This window comes from Nipponia nippon, unplaced genomic scaffold (genome assembly GCF_047370975.1).
Source record: "Nipponia nippon isolate SJK-2023a ecotype South Korea unplaced genomic scaffold, ASM4737097v1 scaffold_8, whole genome shotgun sequence".
Classification (NCBI taxonomy): domain Eukaryota; kingdom Metazoa; phylum Chordata; class Aves; order Pelecaniformes; family Threskiornithidae; genus Nipponia; species Nipponia nippon.
Window position 1 is genome coordinate 11,484,774 of NW_028262402.1, and position 21,823 is coordinate 11,506,596.

The 21,823-nt window shown below is 37.3% G+C and overlaps 1 long non-coding RNA gene across 4 annotated transcripts in view; it reads left to right on the plus strand.

The window, feature by feature from the left end:
* The first annotated feature begins 3,557 nt into the window (after window positions 1-3,557).
* The window catches only part of LOC148050450 (uncharacterized), an 81,976-nt gene continuing 63,710 nt past the window's right edge, over window positions 3,558-21,823 (plus strand). For 2 of the 4 annotated variants that reach the window (XR_015701092.1, XR_015701091.1), the window contains exons 1-3: window positions 3,558-3,602; window positions 9,731-9,850; window positions 13,288-13,326. This is a non-coding gene — a long non-coding RNA (uncharacterized LOC148050450). The remainder of the gene's footprint in view (window positions 3,603-9,730; window positions 9,851-13,287; window positions 13,327-21,823) is intronic. The other 2 variants (XR_015701093.1, XR_015701090.1) reach the window with 1 other exon arrangement.

Sequence of the window (21,823 nt, forward strand, 5' to 3'; positions counted from 1 at the left end):
GCTGCAAAGGAAGGAAATCATTTTAGTTTTGCTGTTAGTAAAATAAATATACTGAAATTCATATGCTGGCCTTTGCTTTTGTGGACAAAGGCATTTTGATTTTTAAGGAAAATATCAGTGGCTAATGGTATCCAACCGGTTTGATTTACACTTGTGATGATGTCTTCATTAGTCAGAACAAATGATTAATCTCTCCTTGCTGCAGCGGCTGTTGTGCTTTTTCAACCAGCCATTTTAATTTTCAGGTTGACAACCAGTCAGAGAGAATCCATTACAGATGATCAAAGCTTGTGTGAGATAGTTTTTTGCCTCTAAAATGACGAGTAGAACTAGTCTGAAGTCTGGGGAAAGTCATTTGTGCTGTAATCTGCGGGTTTCGGTGCTGCCTGCTTGCCACCCTGCATGCTGACACCTGCCTTGCTCTTCCCTGTGCTGGTGAATTTCACCTCTTTATCCACTTTGTCAAGGTAAGCAGGAGAGCCAGGAGGAAGCCCATCCTACAAACCCAGGGTGGGTGAGAGGAGGGTCTGCCAGGTCCCTTCCCTGGGCAGGCACTGCCCAGTGATCCTTGACATGGTTGTGGTCCATGCCAGCATAAAAATCACAAATCCTAAGCATGGTTCAGGAATTACTGTGGGACAAGCACCATTCCCAATAAGCAGTTTGAATATGCCAGGGCAGGGTTCATGGCATGCTTTTATTTATTTGTGTAGAGAAACAGGCTCTGCTATTTCATTCTGATGGGCCTGGAGGGGTACATAGGAACCAAACCCTTTGGCTGGCTGCACGTGAGTCTGCCCCGGATCTGAAACTAGTAGAGACTAATCAGTACTGATAATTACCAATAAATTCTTCTGTGCATAAGGTTTGCCAGCTTTTCACTGAGACTTGTAAGACCCAGGCTGGAACTGTAGCACCATAGTATTTTATAAATTCACAGCATTTCTGCATGGTATGATTAGGGATCACAGCAACTCTACCGAGCCAGGAGTTAGAGTAAGTGTCGTGGTGGGGAGGTAGAGACTCCACAGCCACTCCATGAATTTGAGATGCTGATGCATGTGTTTGACGCAGGGTTTTAACTAGCGTGGGGCTCTCCACACACAGTCTGCATGTGGGTGGTCAATCTATCTGGTCTTGGAGAAAGGTGAAAAGTTTTCTTATCTTCAGCTGAGGCTTTTAAAGACATAAAATCTTAAAACTCCTCTGCAGGAAGAAGCTCATATAGGTGCATACACATACATACACATGTGCACACGTATATACATACACATATATACATACATACATACATACATACATTCAAATATATGTATCTCCCTTAGGAAAAAAAGACATCCTCTCGGTGGCCTCTTGGTTAGGTCACGCAGCTCAAATTGAAAAACAAGTTCAAGTCCCTGCCCTGAACCAGTCAGAGTGTCCATAGGGTAATGATTTTACATTCCCACAAATTCACAGTTTTTCTTCCAATGTAAGAACTGGAGCAGGTCATTCAGGAAGCCATGGAGACTTCTTGTGCGCACAGCATGCATGCAGAGTAAACTTCTCTCAGTGCTGCAATCTCACCCTTGTTTGTTCTGCCTTCCCACATGGAAAGAAAAAATATTTTTTTCTTCTCAACTGTGAAGTTACAGTCACGTTTTAAGACTTTAAAGTACCTCACAATATCCTTATTAAAGAGTATAAAGATATTGTTTTTTCATAAAATAAATTTAATTCCTTGCTGTTTGTAAGCTAATGCCACATAATCTTTTCTAACAGGGACAGTGTAATTCCTGAGCAAAAAGAGAATTTGAAACTTTTTGTTAGCAGGCTGGATGCTATATATGATTTTTTATCGTGGCAGGAAGTTTACACTCTTTTCTGTTGAATCTTTTTTATGGTATTTTTCTCTGTGGGAAATTATTTGCAAAATGGCTTTTGTAGTTTCTACACTTCAGTTAATTCTGGTAAGAAGAAACATAGAAAATCGTATTTATTTGCTTACGGTACTTCCCCCAATCTCAAAATGTGATGTTCCCCCTCCCCCTCAAAAAAAAACCCAAACAACAATGAAAAGAAGTATTCACATTTTACAATGTCAGTTTTATGTTTTCTCAAAGTCTGATGTTTTCTGATGCCAATGGGAAAAAAAAAAAGCAATAAAGAAAAAATACCATTCAGCTTGTAGTTTTAGGATTTCTTTTTGTACTAAAAAATAAACACTCTGTGTTTACTTCTGTCCACCTACTTTTGTTTCAGGTATTCTGCTTTTTCTCTGTTTCTCAGGTTCTGAATGGACTTTTAGCATGAGTTCCTTAAGCACAGGCAGAAATAAACAGTTAATTTGTAAGGAAAATTGTATCCTACAACTTAGATCTGTTATTCCAACCAAAAAAATCCTTCCTCTCTGACATAGTCCAATCTATAAAGCCTTATCACAGAATACCCTGCATACAGAAAGGTTTGTAAATGGAGCAGGGTGGCAAGACATTTATCTTCTTTAATAGCTAACATACTCTGTAGCAAATTTTTGTTTGCATAATTGTAATGGTTTAATGCAGCAATTCCACTTACCTGCTCTGGTGGTTTCAGTAAGCCCTAGAGTTTGCAATCTGCAGTCCAGAGTTTTGTAATCTCTGGGTGTTAAATGCTTCCTCAGTCAAAATGATCCCTGGAAATGTTCATGCATTAACACCATACGCTCCACACCAGTGTTAGACATATGCAAGAGAAGGTGATATGGCTGGTGAAGGTTGGTCAAAAAGCTTGCTTTTTTCACCAAAGACTTTACCAAAGCTAAAAGACAAAAGGATGTTTGACAAAAATTGTCCTTTTCTGAAAAACTGAGTCTCACTTTCCTGATGTTTTTGACCTCTCTTCAAATGAAAGCACTTTCCGGTACCACTGACTGCCCTTGTCACAGACAGCTGGACAAGAGCATGTACGTGGCCAGGAGGCACCACAAGAGATGTGCTCTGGGTATGAATCTTCTCCTGTAATAATCAGTAAAGCCATAACCTAAATAAACAATTATTCCTGCAGCGTCCCTGTGTAAGAATAAGAACCTTTTTGGGGTGCTGGAATTATCAGTCAACCTACTGAAGAAACTAATTGTAAACCAACTATGTGAAAGAACAGCGGACAGAGGGAGTGTTCAGTCAATATTTGTGGCAAAGTTGTGCTGTGTTCTCAAAGGAGCTGTTGCATGCTTGCGTACATTTAGAGTTGTCCTTGTGCTGGGGCCTTGGTATAAAATAGGATAGAATTTCAGTGGGGAATCTAGCTTGTTGTCCTGGTTTCAGCTGGGATAGAGTTAATTTTCTTCTTAGTAGCTGGTATAGTGCTGTGTTTTGGATTTAATATGAGAATAATGTTGATAACACACTGATGTTTTAGTTATTGCTAAGTAGTGCTTACACCAGTCAAGGACTTTTCAGCTTCCCATGCTCTGCCAGGTGCACAAGAAGCTGGGAGGGAGCGGAGCCAGGACAGCTGACCCAGACTGGCCAAAGGGCTATTCCATACCGTATGACGTCATGCTCAGTATATAACTGGGGCGAGTTGGCCGGGGAGGGAAGGGATTGCTGCTCGGGAACGGGCTGGGCATCAGTCAGTGGGTGGTGAGCAATGTGTCGTGTATCACTTGCTTTGTATATTATTATTGTATTGCATTATTATTATTATTATTACTACTACTACTACTACCATTCTATTTCATTTTACTTCAATTATTAAACTGTTCTTATCTCAACGGAGGAGTTTTCTGACTTTCACCCTTCCAATTCTCTCCCCTACCCCACTGGGGGGGGAGTGAGTGAATGGCTGTGTGGTGCACAGTTGCTGGCTGGGGTTAAACCACAACACTTGTTTTCTCTATTACAAAATTGTATCATTTTAGGCTATTGTTATCTGAAAATTGAAACATTCATGCATTTAAAATGCTGCAGGATAAAGATTTGTAGAGCCTTTCAACTATAAGTAATAAGGGAAAATTTATTTTGCTTATTTGTGGTCAAAGTTGTTCAGTAGAACAGATGAAACTATGCTAACATTCTTGTTTTTATGAAAAGAGAGAATTTACTTGTGTAATCAGAAGACAAGGAGCAGAGCCAGTCAGCATACACAATCTGTAAGGGCAGGGTGATGGTGGTGCTGACTGAAAGAAAAAAAAATTATGGAGATGACTGTTCATTGCAAATACATTTCTATTGCTGTGAAAATAATACACATTTGGTGATATCCAGCTATGGTCTTACAGTAGAAGCAAATGCAGTGGATTTGCAGCCCTTTTTTGTTCACATTCACAGGAGTGTATTTCTAGTAAGTGCTTGCAAAAAACCCCTAACTTGGAAAACTTAGAGAGAAAATAAAGTAAGACTTTCTTTTAAGGGTCCTCAGAGCTTGATTACATTGGTGTGACCAATCTGCTATAAATCGGTGCATTGTTAAGGATTTTACTAGTTGTATTTTTATTTCCTATTGTGGCATTTGTATATAATTATATGTTTTCTGTCTGTGTTTGGGCTCTCTGTCTAAACTGATAAATCCAAAATGTCTTTTGTAGTCAAAACTTGGCAGAGAAGTCTTGGGGAGTCTTAATCTCTTTATATGATATATGTTTCTTAGATTTGCATTGCGTTTGACCAACTCAGACCTGCTTGCACGCTTTAAGGGACTCTGAGTTGATGTAAAATACATGCCAGGAAGGCACAAGTCAGTGGTTCTAATTTCTTATATGTGCTTTTGTGCCCTCCTGGCGATGACTGACTTTCTTAATACCTACTGTTGAATCCCCTGAAATATGAGTAATGTTACCACTGGCACTGTGGGATCCAATGAAGCAAAGAAAGGTTGGACAGAAAAACTTTACAATTACAGGCTATGGATGTTTTGTTTTCTATGTCTGTTTTTTTGTGGAATACTATACCCCAGAAAAAAAAGCATTTCAGTTGAATGTGTGTATATAGACTACTGAATGAGTATGGTATCTGCCATTATTTTGTTACTGTAGCACTGACAAAGCTAATGGTGGATTTGAACCCCCTTGTGCCATGCATTTTGCAACGTCAGAACAGAAGTACTGATTCTCAGCAAAGTTACATTCTAGGTATGCAGAAGGCATTAATATGAATAATGTTATCTGATATTACTAGCAATTACACTGTCATTTTCCCCAACTCACAAACCTCAACAAAGTTCTCGTTATGGCTCAGCATTCTGAGAGTTTCCTTCCCTGTAAGTCACATCAGTCCTTTGAAAGTATGGTTTTCAAAGTTTTTGCTTTGAATGCTGAATAAAAGAAGCTGAAATGCTCACCCTTTTCATTAAAGATCTCATTGTTTAGGATTATGGAGGTAAATAAGAGCTGAAGGTCTGAACTGAGATTGTAGCACTTCACAAAAGACGTGCAGCGCAAAGTGTTTTGCCTTGTCAGCAAGATCTTGTTCTTCTAAAGCCTGTGGAAATGTCATTGTATATGTTAAATAACTGCTTATTTAAGGTCTGAATTTTGCTTTTGCATCAAAAACCTGTCCAAAAATTCTGTTTTATAAGTGGCTGCAAAAACTGGATTGTAATTTATATTTTTAGTCCTTTTTGACAATGTGCTAAGAGAGTTGCAGTAATAATAAATTGCTTTCTTATTTTTATTGACTTTCTCAGCAGGTACTAATAATAGATGCAACAGGTCATTTTGTCCCCTATCGTAGAGAATGGGAAGAATTCAGAGCTTCCTGTCCAGTGGACTGTGCACTGCCAAGTACTTTGTACTCCCATATGCGTGTTCAAAAAAAACCCCCCAAAAAACCAACATTTTTAGACACATTTTTGCTTCTTACACTTACATAAACCTAGAGAAACTGTAATAACTGGTCCTGCTAAAAAGCTTTCTAGTGGAGGAAAATTCCATCCAAAATGCTGGTTTGGTGTGATTTCATAAACAAAGTGTGTGGAAAACATTCCAATGAGTTTGAAGTATTTTCTGTTGATTTCATTATTTTGATTTTATTACTATGTATTCTATTATGAGATGTTGAAGCCTGTATATTTCAACTTTAATGAAACTCTTACAATTTTGTTGATGAGAAAACAATGCCAAATGCTAAAGATGGCACATAGCAGACTTTTCTGGGTGACCCAAGTTCTGTGAATAGAATGCCATAGAAAAATCTTGGGGTAGTGCTTCTGCCCTTGTTATCTGTAAATCAGCTTTACATTCCCTCCTTTCACTCAAAACTGCTTTGGTCATAGTTCTTAAAACAACAACTGTGACCTAATCTAATTCTCTAAGTAACTTGGGTAGCAGGTGTCATTGCTACATCTAATGCTCTTTGGGGCGCCAGGGTTTTGCCATCTTGCAGTTCAAAAGTGTTACTATGGCTAGGAAAATATATGTGAGTTAGATTTAAATCCATTAGCTTGGGCACACATAGGAGGCAAGTTTATTAAAGACAGGGTATAGATCAGGGTCCCATACTGATCAGGATAATGAGTCAGCACAGGAAAGAAATAAAGGAATACTTTTTTGTTTAAAGGAATACATTTCCAGCAAAGTTGGAGGGGGAGTGTCGGAAAAAAATTTAGATTTGTCTCCACTTACTCTTGTGTTATATAACTAATTGTGCTTAGCATATGACTTTGAACAGGTAAAATCGCTCATGTCTGTTACACAAAATTGGGAGACACACAAAACCCTGTGACTTACAGAAGTTCAGTATAAGTCACTTCCTTAATCCTGCTAATTCTGAATGCTATAAATGTAAACCACATTCTTGTCCCAGAGAAGAATCCTGATGTTAAATCCTCAGAATTCTGTTTCCTTTTGCCCAGCCATAGCAATGATTTCTCTAATCAGAGAGATCATTTCTGTGAGCGATCTCTTTTCTATACAAACACATTTGCAGAAAAGCTTCCTGTACTGCAAAAAAAGGATTTTTATTTTTCAGAAAATGAATTGCTTCTAAACTAAAATACTTTCCTCAAAAATGGACTTTTCAGTGTTCCTACTAGAAATTAACATTTCTTATGGAAAACTGAATGAACATTTTATAAATTTGTTTTCTCCATTTAAAAAAAAACAAAAACAAAAACAAAACAACCCAAAACATTCTAGAGAAGATTGGGTAGAATTATATACTTGCTGAATTTTGTTACTCAGGCTGCTGTAGATTGACTTGGCCAGATAAGCTACCAATAAATCTTTTACAAGTAAAATCCTTTTACATGTGTTTTTGGCAATTTCTTGTCTTCAGTTCTTTTTATTTCTTCCTCTCTAAATTCCTCTCTGTAAACCAGAAACCTTGGGAGAAATGAACTTGTATTTAGTTAATCTCAGTTCTTCCATAAACTAGCTATATACTTTTAACACAAATTCTACTGTGAAGAATAGAGATATACTATTGTCTTCTTGTCAGGGGCATAGTGAGTGTATATTCATTATACCTTCAAAAACTCTCAGTCTGTCATAGTAGGAAGCATACAAATGTTGAAAATGAAGGAAGGAAAAAGAGAGAGTAAGCACTACCACAGTGTATGTATAGCATTACTTGTTGTAGAGATAATCAGGTCCATTGATCCCTGATGAAATACCTCCAGGCAGCAAAGGTACCTCCTTGGTTTCTATAGGTGTTACTAAGGTGAGCTCAGTGATAACCATTGCCAGAAGCTGAGCTCAAAGTACAAGCACGTTAGATTGTTACAGATTGTTACACCTGGCAAACTTACGCTGCATTATCTAATTACCCACTCTCTTCTGTTCTACAAGGACTGTGTAAGCCTACAGTATTTAAAATACAAATAAAAACCCAACCAAATTTTAAGTACCAGTAATTGTTGTACCATAATTGCTTATATAGTACCTTGCCAAAAAATACTGATTTTACTTTCCCTTCAATCTTTTGATTGTTGCATTGTGGTAACATGTACAAACCTCAGTTATCAGTTACCCATCCTGAAAACACATATTCTGAAAGAGCAAAACATGAAGATGGTCATTGCCTTAAAATTGTTACAATTTAAGTGGAGATCAACGACAGCTGATAGTTTTTATGACAGGTAACAATACTTTAATACAATGTTGTATTTAGGAGAATAAACAAAGTTATCAAAATTATTCAGCATTTTGATAACTGCATTGCTGGAAGCTCAGTCTGTCATTTTTTCACGTGAGGTTCAGCAGTAAATCCTTACATCTTGGTGATCTTTGATTGTAGTGATCAGTTTAAAGACTTATGTGGCTTTTATCAGTAAGGAGAGGGTACAGTGTAAAAGACGTTTCATACCATCCAAAATGAATACAACAAAAGAACAACAGAATGCAAAGTCTGGGTTAATTCCATGTGTATTATAAAGAGAAATAATACACTTCATGTGAGTGTAGATCACATGATATTAAAAGCAAAGAGAAAATTAAGTATTATTTTGTACCTCAGTAAGAGGAAAGACTGAATGAAATGTCAGAGCATGTTGCTTTTCAAAGTTTTTCACAGCTTCAGGCACTCAAGACTTCATTCAAAACTGCAGTGCCAAGATATATGCTTTTGATGTGTCATCTAGCAAATTTCCTCTTCCAAGTTTACCAGTTGGTATTAGTTCCATAGTTGAAATATTGCTGTGAATTATGAAATATTTATCTGAAAATTTAAAACCTAGCACAGTGCTTGCTGACTGTATTTACAATATCAGTTGGATCACAAGAGCCACAGACCGTTGCGTTTCTAGAAGATAAATTGTTCTTGATTGTTTATGGACTCTGATGCAAATTATAAGGTGCTAAAGTTATGCTAAAGTGAAAAACAAAAGAAAAACTTGTATTGAACAGTAGGTGTGACTAATTATTTGAATATGTTTTTAGCAGACTGACAGCAACCTCTAAAAAGTTCAAGGAGACACATCAGTAGAGGAAAACTTTTGTCAGTTGTGCTAAGAAGCAAAGTAGGTAGATAGAGATCACATGTGTTTTAGTCATCAGGGTACTGGTGATGTTCTTTAACCTGAACAATGAATGAAAACATCTGTTCATACCTTCAGGTACAACCAAAAGGGAATAATTTTCCAGGAGATTTTTGGTCAAGTGTGATGTCTGAGACTGAACTTGTCAAACCACATTGAAGAAAAAAAGATTTATTCCATGGATGTATTACACAAACATTGTTTATGAGTTCTTTCCTAGATGCCTTGCTATATCATAAGTCAACTTCAGTAAATGGAATGACTTCAGGAATGAATTTGGCCTCCTGTTCTTCCAGGTTGTTCACTGAAGTATAAAATGAGGTAGAAACTAGAGATGCAGAATTGTTTCCTAAAACCCAAACATTAAACTTGTGCAAACACCTTGAGGGCAGGTTTTGTAAACAGTGGGTTTTCATCAGTCCTGTTAAAAACCTAATTTGGCTGGCAGATAAAAACCTACAAAATAATAGGCCAAATTTTCCCATAAACTTTAGTTCCTGTAGGCTACCAGAGTGGAGCAAGATGGATCAAATATTGGGAATATAATCTTACCAGAGAGATTATTGAGAATGATGCTTTCCTGAGACAAATGATTTGCATATAGAAGAAACAGACATCTCTCAAAACTAAAAACTTTATTTCATTTTCATTTATATCTGGGACAGATTTATTAATTAGCTTGTGTACTAGAGTTCAAAGACAGAGGTGAATCAGTTAATGAAATTGATAATGCTTATATAGTAGAAGAAAAAAAACATGTAATTTGACATAAAGTTTTATTTCTGAGTTTAATTTCTAGGCACATTGTTATATGACCAAAAAGTCTTAGCTAGAATATGACAGATTGTCCAGCTTATGGAAGAATTAGCCTTTCCAGAGACATCGTAGAAACTTGCTGAGTCTGAAACACTTAAAAGAGGTGAGTATAACAACATTAAGAAAACATCTTAATTTAGATTCTCAGGAGTGTCTCACCTTCTTTTAGACACTGTCCTGGAAAAACATACATGTGTGCTTCCATTGTGTGGAAGCTTCCACTTGCCAGTGGCATTCACTGGCAAATCAGTGGATGTAAAAATAAATATGTGCGTAATTCAGAACAGAGACCTAAAGAGCAAACTCTCTGGGCCAAATATATTTTAAAATCTGTTGTTCAATTGAATTCTTATTTTTTACCAATAACAGGCAACATCAGCATGAGAAAATGGGAATTAAAATATGTTTCAAGGAAGTTTATGGGGTTTTGTGCATCCCAGCAATAAGTTTTATATAGTTCTTCAATATTTTTTTTTAATTTTAGTATAAAACACACACACAAAAAACTTGTCATAACAAAAATATTTCCCTTTAGCCAAATATAGAATTTGAGATACCATGGTTGCTTATTCAGAGAGACATGTAATATTATCTGTTCCTTTTAATGTTTTATGTTGAGTGAAAGTCTTATCTAACATCATTTTAGTCAAGAGTCAATGGAGAGGGAATTATAGCTGTGCCTGAGATTGCATTCTGGACCTGCTGAGTAAGCAGAGACCACTGTGCAAAATGAGTACATAATGTACATAACTTCTTCACGACCTGTAACTCCACCAAAATGTGTGACTAGAACTTGGATATGGTTTATCTTCTGTCTGTGGAAATAAGAAGGTTTTGGGGGCACCTGTGGTGATGGATTCTCCTTCCTCTTGTGACTGCTCTAGTGACAGTCTTAAGACATAGTTTTTAAATGACTTTAAAGCTGGGCTGTACGGGAAACACACTGGGTCCAGCTTGACTGAGCGAGGTGTTAGAACTGCAGCCAGTTCTTGTATTGTTTATTAGCTTAACTTACCCATGACACAGTCTCTTTCCTTGTGGGATTTTGACGGACACTTCTACTTCTCTGCTGGCCCCACTGGCACATATGTAAGGTTTGGGTTAACAAAGCATCTCAGATGTGATTTCCTCACAATAGCAGCTTTTATCACAAGACTTCCGTCCTTTTGGGCTGCATCTGGATCAAATTTAGGAACAGAACACTCTGGTTTTTGCCCTGAACATAATCTTAGCTTTCTGACTGAGAACTCTTCACCTTGACATGTGCATTGCAGTTGGATTTGAGTTCCCAGCACCTCTCTAACATAAAAGTAGAGCTTTCCATGCTGTGTCACTGACATAGTTGTTGCTCTAAGTAACAAATGGTTGAAAAAGCACCTTTCCTCTTTCAGTTTTCCATGTCAGATCCAAGTTGAAAATGATGTGTAGAAACACATAATTTCTAAAGAGTGAGTTTCTGTGCAGAAATTCATGTAGTTTTTGAGACATTTCCAATGAAGTGTAAACTGAGATATGTTTTCCTTATCTTTCTCTTTCCTTCTGCTGAAATGCAGCCCTCGATTCTCTGCCTTTTCTTTACTGGAAAGGTACCTCAATATGCAAACATAGACACTGGCTACACAGTTCATGGGACATGTGATGATTTATGCCAGATAAGGGCCATTGTAGGAAGTATGACAAGAATGCTGACCCTTATCCTCTCCTTGATAAGTTCCTTTTGGTAGTTTTTTTCTGATGGATGTTCCATTCAACATGAAGCTATGCTAAAGCTGTGTATCCAAGGCAGTGCTCTATTGCACTTTCCAATCCATTTTTCTATTGCTAACTTTGCCACTTGCTCACTTTATGATCTTGAGGAAATCTCTTCTTCCTTCTTTCCCTTTCCTTTCCCTTGTTCCCTCTCTCAGTTTTCTACATGGATGCTAAGATCTCCCTTCACATGCTGAGATCTACTAATAGAAAGTGTTACACTGACCAACGGTTTTATATTTATTTATAACCAAAATTCTCTGAACATACAAACCTTCTACAGAATTACAAATAAGAAAAGCTACTGAAACAAACTAGTGGCTTGGTCAGCTAGCCATAATATTTGAAGAATCTCATAAAACCGTCCAGGCAAAACTAATTTGATTTGAGTGGCACTATCTCAGGAATGTGTTTGTCCCAGTTGCGTTTCCTGTGAAAGATAAGCTCAAATTAAATCTCTGTTCCCTTTATACTGCCACTAAATATAGAAATACTTTTATGGGGATAATATAGGTTATGAACTAAATTCTTACAGGAATAAAAGTTTTATCTTGTTCAAACTGCGTTGATTAAAAATAAGAAAAATAACCTTCAGTCAGATTTTTTTTGGTATCAAGGTTTTTCTCTATCAAGTTCAAGTTATGATACACTGGAAACTTAGTTTGGACCTATTGTCTTGTGACATGATTAAAATATTCTCCTGTAATGTGTAAATTTACATTTGTCAACATCACAAAATCAATACACTTTTCAACCCATCTAGTATTATATGGCCACGAGGGTCTTCAGGTTAAAATGACATCAGTAGCGGAGTTCAGGGTTGGTAGATTTCTTTTCTGTACTATATGAGACTCCTGGCAGTAAAATTTTCATTCATGTCCATAAGCACTAGAAATTGTCAGAGTTTGCTCAAAAAATTCAGTGAGGAATGTGTATCAGTGTTTTATAGAGTAGTGTAATGTCTCTATGAGCTATTGAAAGGTATTTGAGTAACCACTCAATTTTTGATAGAGAATAGAAAGATATACAACTCCTGGCAATATCACAGAGCCAAAATGCATACTTCAAATCAGAAAGTGCAGCAGGTTAATTTCAGAGGTACATTTTTATCTTTGCAGCAAATAGTCTTTAAGTCTATATCAGGCATTTATAAATGTATTGAAATTGGGTCAGTGCTAAACCATAGATCACAGCAGCAGAGCAGCTTTGACACTGACTGGTAGCAGGGAGAAAAAGAACAGGATGAGAGTTGATGATATAGTACACCTTGTAACTTCAGCGGGTAGCATAGCAACTGGAGAAATGCTGGACAAAAATCCCCTTGTTGACTTCATAGAACTGGAAATGTATTTAGTCTACAACACAGCTTTTATGCCCAGCTTGCAGAATTGCAGAATTTTTCAATTTGGTGTTGCTCCAGGTTAAAAAACATACCAGCTGAAAAATGTGAATTGGAATCATTTGCCATCAGTTCTTAATATAATGACTGATTTCCCACTCTGTATGCAGCAAGCTGCAGGCAATGGGTTTGAACTGAATCCAGGTGGAAGTAGGCCAGACACGTTAAATTTAAGACCTCTATTTCACAACTCCCTACAGAAATTGTGCAAATAATGTAGCTGAAGTGCTTTCTACATACTGTGTAACCCAGCTCTTTTGGCATTCTCATTAATTCCTTGACCCTTTTCTGCTGTATGCAGTGTTAAGAAGCACACTAAGAGAAGGAAGGAATTGCAATAGGATCTGTCAAGCATTAGATATAAAATGTTCTTGTATTTGTTCTAAATTTAGGTATAAACAGAAGGAAAAAGAAGTTCATATACTGACATGGTAAGTAGACAGGCTCTTCAACTTAATTGTAATTTACATACCTATTGTCTGCTTAGTGCTGCCAGCAATGAAAATATATAGCAGTAATCCAGTTCCCAGAGTTTAGGTGTGCTCTCCTATTTATCTTGAAGTCCAGACTTAATACATATACTTCCCTCCTAAATCCTTTATGCCTCTTTCTGACTATTGTGTGGTGGTAAGGCTCTGACTTTTTTAAAACTTAAATAATGAGATGACTTTCATCCAACTATTTAGCCTCTTGTAGTACACTTTACTGCAGTGGAGGCTTTCAATGAGAAACACAATGCCAAGACTGGCACACTGAATCTTCTGCATGCCAACAGAAACCTCAACCTTGCCAGATGGAACTAATGCATTAAATAGATCATTGTATTTCAAATGGAAACATTTTAATGACCGTTTCTGTGCTATCTGTCTTCCTGTTTAGATTTTATTAAAAATTTGGACTCAAATGGCCGAGAGCATAGAAGATCTTGCTAATGAATGCTAACATTATCACTTGGAAGCAAAGTTAAATGTATAACAAAAAAATATAAAGCCAGATAGACAGAACTAAGAGTATACAGAATCCTTAGGAGAACTCATGGGTGGAGTTAGGGATTCTATAAAGATAAAAAAGGCTTTGGACCAAGATTCAATAGAAATTCAAAATATAAAACAGAAATGGGGCAGTAGCAAAATCTTGGTATCTGAAAATCCCACAGAATTTGAAATTAATTCTATTAATTTGTTCTAGTTGTGTAGACAACCCTTTGTGTGTTTGACAGCTGTCTTATGAACATGAATGTGTTTGGTAAGGTAGAAGGACAGACTGGGATTCCCTATGTCTTAAATAGAGAAAGATCTAGCATATCCACCCAGTGTGAGCACACAAACAGAAGCACAGTCATGTGATTGTAATAAGTCATTGTAAATTCTTGTTCACTTTGGATTTAAGATTCCTTGTTCCTCCCTATTACAGGATTACACAATACCAAATAGACAACATTCTCATTTCTCTTGCTTAGTTAACTTTCCTAATATACAAATTTACACTATTGAAAAAAGTTCTTTAAATAATTATGTGAGCCCAAGAAAAAAGATACACCATTTTTGGTGGGATTTTTAATGGTTTCTTTGACCATGTGCACAGTTGCTTTTGTGTTCTGTGATTGAGGAAAAACATTTAGGAAAAGCAAAGACTTTAGCACTTAAAAGACTGCAATTTAAATTAATGTGAAATATGAATGTATGCTCATAAAGTGAGAACTAGAAAGAATTCTATTTGATCTGACACTTGTGTTCAGAGGAAATGTTGAATATTTGCACCGAATCAAGAGAATAGTACAAAGATATATAAACTTGTACACTGAATGCATTCAAGTAAATTAAGACTACTCAGATATTGCCTCAGTACAAAAGGACTACTTTCCATACATAAGTTATTTGTTGCAACTGGCTTGTCAAATTTCTGCCACATTAATGTTAGCTCCATTTAATAACCAGAAAGGTAATGCAGAGCATACACAAGAAAGGCTGAATCTTTTCTCTGTAATTACTTTTTTTGTTGAGTTCCTCAGATTCTTTCCTATTTCTATTTTTGTCTTTGCTCTTCTTCAAAGATATTTTCTGTTTAAATTGTATAAATTCTAAGGTATTCAAATTTGCAGTTCCTGTGTCTTTTATTTTCATTGGTTCTTTCCCAGTCTGTATATTTCCTGCCCATCTTGGAGGGGTTCCTGCTGTTCTGTTAAATAATTTCAGCTCAAAAACCCGTGTTCCTTACTCCACAGTCACTTGTCTGGAAAGCAGCAAAAACAGCCTTGCAGGTGTAAGCTGGCACCCTGCCCACTCCAGCCCTGATAGCTTCATAAATCTTGACGCTGCCATAGCCCCACAATTACATTTCATGACACAAAGCCAAGCAGTGTTATTCACCCAGTGCCCTAATTTACATTTCCCAAGACAAAAGAACATACAGATAGTGTTTCAGAGCTCTCTTTGCTTTTACATTTGTCTAAAGGTTAGTTTCAGGTCAAGTACAAGAAACCTGGCAAAGGAGATGGTGGTGATTAAACTTTAAAACAAATTAAAACTAAATAAAGATTAAGGAAAATGTAAGACTTAAGCTCTCATTGTTCTCATGCCAGCTGAAACTATAGATCAGTGTATATTCTAATATCAGAAATGAGCAGCTGCTATTTCTTTTGTGCAACAGAAAATAACTATTATGTTCCTTCTGCCATGTCTGACGAGAAAAACTTTCCCTGCATGTAAGTCCTTGGTATGAGTTTTGTGCTTAGAACACCTTAAATAAAGAAAGATACAGCTTGAAATGTTCTGAGAGAAGTATGCTGCCTTGTGCCTCCAGATATTATAACAGGACTGGGATTTATGTCACCTAACTTCAGACATCTGCACTGCATATATGTGCTTCTGCACTGCTGCTCTGGCTGTCTTCCTAACCAATATGAGGAAATAAGCAGGCGGCCATGATTCACATCTGCCATAGATGTCTATTTAGGATGACACGAGTTGTGCCCAGAAGTGTTTGTTCTTCTAGAGGAAGTCTAGGCAATTACTGCAGATGGACATGTCCACATTGGAGGTGTCTAATGTTAGGTAACCTGAGTGCCACCCTATTCTACTTAGGCCAAATGTGATAGGGTTTCCAATGAGAAAGTTCAGTGCTGTAAGAAAGACCTTAGAAGTATTAAAACTACAGTGGTTGCCACTTAGAAGAGTTTATGGTCATTATTGTCATGTTGTATGTTAGAACTAGTATTTCATAGGTTTCTCTTACCACAGCTTCTGGGGACCTACGCATGAACTGAGACTTCCCCCTGAGCCCTCCATAAACATGCAAAGCACAAATTTGGTCTCTGGCCAGCTTGCCATCTCGTCTACACAGGAGACTGGGAGCAAAAGGCAACAAGGAAGTGCCACAGTTAAAAATAGCAGCTAATGGATTGGATGCACCGATGGGCTAAGTGTTATCCAGCTTCTGTTAGAGAAAGGGCACTCATAGGGATTGTTTGAAAGATTATAAGGTAGTTCTGTGGATTTTACTAGGAACTTCTCCCAAAGCATAATGAGGATCCTGGGTGTAAGCCTGAAGCTGCTTGTTTGAAAATTCACCAGATGAATTATGGAGGAAGTAATCATGAGCTGGAGGTGGAGTTCAACATCTTGAAGCTGAATGAGACATAATAGTTAAATAGGGCAAGGAAAAGCTGTGAACAGCTACAAAAAGTGACTTACATGGTGGTAGAGGACAGAGAGGCTATGCTGCATGGTGAAGCATTGCTTGTTTCACTCAGTGAACCAGGGAAATGATCTTTGCAAGCAGCATTATTTTGAACACACCAACACATTGAGGTTCCTTTTGTCAATTCGAAACAAAAGAAAGTTGCAATAATGAAGACATTAGGTGATCAGCTGGACAAAAATTTTAGTTATGTGAAGGTGTGGAAGAGCACATTTGGGGTGCTGTGCAGCAGGAGTCTGAAAAACCTTAGGCATATTCTTGACATTTGAAAACAAGGAACAATCCAAGTTAAAGATGACATCTTTGTGATATGAATACATATACCATTGTCCACAGTAATTGAGTAAAAAAGTAGCAGAAATGCCTCAGGAAGAACATGTAACAATTTTGAGCTTAATTTGACAGTTATCCACAGGAGGTCAAAGAGACATGCTGAGAGTTTAGTTTGGAAGAGAGTTAGGTCTGAAATAAAAGGGTAGATTTGTGACTCTGCAGCTCAGAGATAGTAGATGAACTTCCAAATAATACGGTGGCTGAGATGGTCAGAGAGATAGGAGAGTGGAGCTTTGGGGAACCCTAAAATGAAACTATGATGGGGAATTCAAAGAATCCTTGAAAGGCCGAGACTGAAGGAATGGAGAAAGAACTCAGGGCTTGCTCAAGAGAAAAGGGCATGTCTACAACCCATTTATGACCTGTCTGTGACAGAAAAAAATGGAAAAAATGGAAAATAAACAAACTGGACAGATTTTGAAAATAAGCCACACCACAAGTATCCGCCATAGATGAAAACAAGCTTTCAGGGCCTGAAAATCTACAAAAAGGAATGGCAAGTCTAGAAATGTTCTTAAAGGCATGAAGAAGGACCTGTTAGGAAAGGGAGTGATCGTAATTGTGTGCAACATGGGGGACTGGGTTTGACAATTGTTAATCCAGGTCTTTTCAGGCCCTGTATACCATATCATCATGTGGGAAAATGGCTTGTTGCTTAGTCCTACTGTCATTTTAGGCAGTGAAGTACTTAAAGGGGAAAATTTGTATTTTGGATAGAATTGACTGCTTTTTTATAGTACAACAGTTGTCCATCTGTCTGATGAAGATTGGTTTTGAAATGCATCCCATCTCCGACTGGAGGGAATGTGGACAGGAGAAGAGGCACCCAGGGTTAAAATCAGATAAATGTCTATTTGAGTGAGTATCCTCAAGCGTTTGGAATGCGGAGGATACCACGAGAAAAAAATAAAGCCATTACATTCATTGTTAACAGAATTAGGCATCACAGATGTTTCTGTAATGCACAGATTGCTGCCATCTCAAAGAATCTTTTCAGCTGTCCTTGCAATTTTAAGAGTAAAATATTCTATTAAAGGAACAAGTGAAAATAAATGAAACATATCATTACTTTTACAATGGACAAATTGTCGATTTGTCAAACCACAGAGACAGGAACTCTAAGTTATAATTCTCTTTCCCATATAAGAATGTGTTTAAAGAAATAATTAGAAAAATACAAGCCATTCCCCTCTCTCAATGCCTTCCTGAAGCTTCCTTTACGGATCCATTTTACTACTTTTTTGTTAATTTTTTTTAGTCTTCTAGTGCTTTATCATAGGGATGATTTGCAGTTGAAAAAGAATGTTTAGAGGGTTTTAGTTTAACAGTTCTCTTGAAAAGTGAGGACATAGTAGGCTTGTACAAACTCCCTGCAGCTTGGACGTGCCAGACTTTTACAGCTGCATTCTTCTTTATCAGCCTATCAAAACCCTTTAGTGCTATCTTTCAGCAAAGCTGTGAATTATTTATCCCTTCGGATTTGGACGTTTTTACAAATGTCAATGTAGCTGCAGTGTGCAACGAAGCCAATCATTTAGCTGCCCCCTCCATTATGTGAAATAATAGTGCATCTTTTGTGTGGACACTATTGATACAGAAGTGAATGAGCCATGAAATCAAGGTGTGAATCACTGTAGGACTGTCTGTCTCCCTTCCCCCTTCCCTTTTTAGAAATTTTCTTGGAAATATTCTTGGTAAAAAATTTTATAATGCTTGCACAATCTCACAACTTGTTTCTCAGTATTTTATTACCCCTTAGTTATGAGAGATCGAGTTTATCTTAGACATTATAGAAGGCAACCTTGACCCCAACTGAAGTGTGATAAATGACACTTTTAAATTCAAATTACACATGCTTTCACTCTCTGTCATTTTGAATTGTTTAACAAAAGGAATAAGTGAGTTTAGTAACTTAAAATTCTATTTTGTAACCATTGCCTTTGAAGGAAACTAGAAAAAAAAAAGAAATAAATTTGCTTCTGTTTTCCCCTTAGAAATATCATATCTTGTTTTCTTTTAGTGACAGATGATTTTTAGGTTTCCATCACTAGGCTGTGTTTTTGCATGGGGGGCAGGAGGGAGGAGTAGCCTACAATGGGCCAAAAGTTCTTTTGAAAACAAAGAAAAAAGAAGTGTGTAGTGATGAGAAATTCCAGAGTAGTGCTGGACAGAAAACTTCTGGTAAACTTTTTCTTCCACTTCTAAGACCTTAGTGCAAATGTAGACCTCATTTTTCAAAATATCCTGCATTTCCTGCTATCAGCACATAAAAAAATCTTGCATTTTTCTTACTAAACTAGTCATTTCTTGCATTTTCATGGATTCTAGTCACTGGCTAATACTAGAAAAACTGACCAGGCTATCATTTGCTTAGGTTTGAGGGGTTTCAGTGTGTATTGTGGAGCTGTCCCCCACTACTCCCACTGCAGTACAAAAAGCATTGCAAAAGTAGCATTTGAGGTGGAAAAAAAATGGCTCTCAAGCTGTGTGACCATAGTGCTTCCAGTAATCCTGAGCAAACACTAGTTCTGGGTCTATCTGCTGAGTTGTGCAGTTTAGCTTGCCACAGGATGGGTGAGGAATATGTGCACCTGACTCAGGGCAGGGTGATCTGCTCAGGTTCCCCCAGTCTGACCTTGGCATGATTGTATAGGATTCACTGTTAACATTTCCTTTTGTCATGAAGTCGTTTTTAGTGTTCTGCTTTTTCTTTCTCTCTTAATAAATACCTTTTAGCCAGCAGTGCTGCAACAAACCACATGCTGGGAGGCAGCAAGAGGAGAAGTACCATTTTCTTTTGAAGAAAACTAACGTTTTTATTGTAGTGATAGTAATTTAGTCTTTCTGGGTGTCTGTTGAAGGAAGGGAGTGTTACTCTTGAACTCTACTTTCAGAAAATGGCTGGTGAAATATATGCCAGAAGCAACAGGATCCATAACTCTGATTAAAGAGGTCAGTGTCTTATATCTTAGCTTAGCACATACGTCACTTTTAGGTCAGTTGTGTCAAGCTGAAGGAGTATGGTTTCTAGTTGGCCCACTTTTTGTTGCTATGCTCTTCTGTTGCTGGGATCATTGAAAAGCTCCTTTCTGACCTTATTGAATAAATTAGGTTTTCATTTCCTTTTTCAGTTCTGTCTATAACTGTGAACTGTCTACCAAATCTGTTTACAAATCATCCTCCTGTTGCTGCTGTGTTCAAGTTAAGGTGGAGGTAGCGGTTTCATCGTTGCAGTGCTTGGGGATGAAGTGCCATAAAAGACTTTGTACAAACCATAAGAATCACTGTCACCCAAGGAGAGAAAACTTGCAATGTCCCAAGTTACTCACCTCACCTTCTTAAAAATTCTTCCTCCCTCCTTCTCTGGGATTTCACTGGCAGACATATATTAAATACGAAGCCTTGCAATGTCATTTGGTAAGCATTTCTTCTGGCAGTTGTCCTGAGACAGCCCCACGTCCCTGTGCTAGTATGTCTGGGTCACTTGGTGACCTGGATTGGAGAGCTGACCTGAGTTTAAAATAACTTTGCAAAAAGTCACCTAGACCAGTTCTCCAGCCTGATCTGCAATGTGACCCCACTGCATTTTGCATGAATGACTGGCTTTACCACTGAAAGCAGTATTCATTAAATTATGTGCTCAACATTATTTGTTGTCAGCACTTATAGAACCCCATTTCCAGTTTGGGACAGAACTTAATGTACCAGGATCTAGATTAATTTACATGGACCTTTTTTGTTTCCACTTAGCTAGTGGGTCATTCCCCATCTTCCCTTCCCACCCCTTTCTTTGGCCAAATGCTACATGGTGCAAAAAGGCAAGTGCCTAAAACTATAATGAACAATAGCTGGATGAATGTATTAAGTTCTCCATTGTTTTTACCATCTTGTAGCATGTGTATTGCTTTTGTACCATTGGAAAGATACAGGGTATCATTTAACCATTATTTATTTTGCTTTGAAGATATCATCTGTTCTTTCTTTATTCACTGTGAAATATGACTAATTTAAAACAGCAAAAAAAAAATCTGTTGTAGGCCTTGAAGTATGTACTTATTTAGCCCATTTTTCCAAGCTACCAGCGCCGCTTCTGCTTGTAGGTCCTTTGGAGTGAATGAGAAAATTACCATTGATTTGACTAGGAGCTAGGCTTTCAGTCATTCCCCAAATGCAGAGAACTGCCAGAAAGATTTACAGATTTGCTACTAACTCCCTTGAGTATAGAGCTGATTCAATTAAAGAAATCTACGTGTGATTCAACACATCTCTGTTTATGCTCAACAGCACTTGTGCTCAGAGCAGGAAGAATTACACAGATTTCATCACCACTAGCAGGAAGAGCAGATAATTCCTACCATTAGCATTATGATGAAAAATTGCCCCAGTGTGTTTGATCTCAGTATTTTCCTAAGGGCTCTTGCAGTTTTTTCACTTTCATAGTTCCCACTTGGAAGATAGGTTCTTTCTGTATGACATAAACTTTTTTCATAAGTCTAGTCACTTCTCTTTCTTTATAATCATCCCAAAGTATTCTATTTTTTGCTGCGTTTTCATTTAAAAATCCTCTTTAACCTTCATGTCTGTGTAGAACCTTTAAGTGCTTTTCTTAGAACAAAAGTCTTTTAAGTACAGTAATATATCAGCAAACTGTAAAGCATTTGACCTATCATGGTGAAATGGTGCTTCATTTCATCTTCAAATACGCCAAACAAGAAAAACATACGTAACAAGAAATCCCATAAGCCTTTGAACTGTAGGCTTTCTTTTGGAAACTTCTGTCTCTGAACATGAAAAAGGAGATCAGACTGTACGTATGTGTAACTAATAAAACATTTAGTGCCCAAAATGTTACTGAAGACTTATCTCTTCATATAGAAAATAAGTATAGAGTTTAAT